Here is a 2,403-nt window from a genome sequence, read left to right on the forward strand (position 1 = left end):
GACACTGTAATTTGTTTCCTCTTTGTCGCTTTGTTTTGTCATCCATCGAATCCAATCGCGGCTGTGGCGTGTTTTCTCTCCTGTGTTGACATGTAATTGGTCGGTGAGGGGGTTTTATTCATTTGGTTTAGATCTGCGACAGCTGCGCAGTAGTTGTCATTGATGAATGGAAACGCTCCGTGGAATCCTTAAGAAAACCCTCTCAATGTGTTTGCAGTCTGCTTCAGATAATTGAATGAAGCTGTTTTTACTTGTACTTTTACTTCCAGATACTGGCTGTGGCCTCCAGACTACAGACGTGGTGAAGCCTCGCAGAAGCTGAAAGAAATAATATCAATATCAATATCAATCTTTATTTATATGGCACTTTTCATACGCTAGGTAGCACAAAGTGCCTCACAAAGGATAAAAACAGCAAAGAGAACAACAGAATTAAGAAAAGGACAGACACACACACATGCATACAACACACTTACACACACACCCACACACATAAACAAGCTGAGGCAAGCTGAGACATGGCTGGGCACCGAGACCTGAGGCGAAGGAGACGCCACCTTTGGAGGCCCACCAGGCCGAGGGAGGTCACGGTCCGTGACCACAGGTGGTACCGCCACAAAGACCACCCCGACCCGGACAGACCGGAGGCTCCACACCAAAGCACAGAGCCCCCTAACCACCCAGGCCAGGGTCGACAATGGGACAGCACCTCCAGCGGTAGACCGGAAACATCTCCCAGCCTGGCAGGCCCCCATGAGGAAACACCATGAGGAGACACTGGAGCTAAAAACTGAAAGACTGAAACAGTAAATGGGATAAAAGGTATAAAAGCTAAAAGCTGAGGAACTAAGAATTGGAGTAGTAAAACAGTACTAAGACTACAACAGACTAAAACAGTAAATGGGATAAAAGGTGTAAAGACTAAAAACTGAGAATAAGAACTGAGGGAGTAAAACAGTACTAAGACTAAAACAGTAAATTAGATGAAAGGTGTAAAGACTAAAAACTGAGAGACTAAGAACTGAGGGAGTAAAACAGTAAAAGTGTCAAGTAAAATAAGGATAAGACATAAAATAAATTGAAAATAATCAGAAAATCAATTAAAGGCCTGATTAAAAAGGTGTGTCTTGAGCCTCTTTTTAAAAATCTCAACAGTCTCTGCGGCCCTGAGGTTCTCCGGCAGGCTGTTCCACAGTACAGCAGTTATACACAATTCTGCTGTGTAACATATCGGAGCATTTAATTCAGACGTACAGCAAACAGATTTTTGATGCCTGCGTCAGATGTCTTCTCAGACAGAGAACTGCCGATCGTTCTCAGGATCAGACTTGTGGGCTGGTGAGGAGCCCGCGGAAGGTTTCTGTGGCTTCCTCTGATTAGAACGCATGTTGGAGCAGCTCGCAACTGCAGCGATGGTGCCTTCCACATTTATGGTGACCATAAACTGGTAACTTAATCCTGGCTGAACCCTCAGGAAAGAGGAAACCACATGAAAGTAAACAAAAGTTTGATAAATGGAGGAATCCCGAAATTAAGAAAAAAATTACATAAGTCTGTTGGCAATTTAATGTCCTGAATAAATCTAATTTAAAAAAAAAAAAAAGTCATTTACGTGAAGGAAACTCACCTCAAGTGTTGTCGGTAATACAAATAACAGGAATTTCCGGAGCAACGCAGGAGGAATTTCCACAGATTTTGGAATAAACTGAGCATATTTAAAAGGACAACAGGAGGGTAACCCTGTTAAATATGCTCAGGTTGAAGATGAAACTCCTGGATATGGAGCCTCCTATGGAGCAAACGAATGGAGACGTTATGAGCTGCAACAATAGTAAAGCCAAGATATCCCAATATTAAAGTCATGTTCCATAAATCTCTTCCTCAGGAAGACCTTGTGTGCCGGGCTTGACTGTTGAAATCTCACCTGTGATGTTACCGGTTCTACACTGGAGTTTTATTGCATCATTTGCTCTTCGGCGTTCTAATTACCGTAATTTCCGGACTATAGAGCGCACCTGATTATAAGCCGCATAATCTAATTTTAGAAAGAAAATCAATTTTGTACTTATACAAGTCGCACCGGATTTTAAGCCCAGGTATCCCACGTAGTAATATGAAAAATTATATAGTACCAGTAGATGTTTTTATTACCGTAAGAGACGAGTCACTGACGAGTGACAAACAGACAGGTAAGAAACAACAGCCACTCTTTTCACTTGTATGTTTATACAGAGACCTTAGATTTATTTTTCTAACGGTGTCTGTAATGCAGCTACCTTGAAATATACGTTTGTATCAGCTACACACAAATTACGTTGTTTATGCTTTTTTACTCAAACAATGAACAATCTAAAACTCCCCGATGGCCCGCCTCTAAAACCTTCTATTTTCATCGCGGTGGCG

The 2,403-nt window shown here is 42.0% G+C and overlaps 1 long non-coding RNA gene across 1 annotated transcript; it reads left to right on the forward strand.

Moving 5' to 3' along the window:
• The first annotated feature begins 325 nt into the window (after nt 1-325).
• Nucleotides 326-1,123, forward strand: LOC130513548 (uncharacterized). The gene is made up of 2 exons (XR_008946747.1): nt 326-912; nt 991-1,123. It is a non-coding gene; the product is annotated as an uncharacterized LOC130513548 (long non-coding RNA).
• The last annotated feature ends 1,280 nt before the right edge of the window (nt 1,124-2,403 follow it).

Source organism: Takifugu flavidus, chromosome 17 (assembly GCF_003711565.1).
Source record: "Takifugu flavidus isolate HTHZ2018 chromosome 17, ASM371156v2, whole genome shotgun sequence".
Taxonomy (NCBI): Eukaryota; Metazoa; Chordata; class Actinopteri; order Tetraodontiformes; family Tetraodontidae; genus Takifugu; species Takifugu flavidus.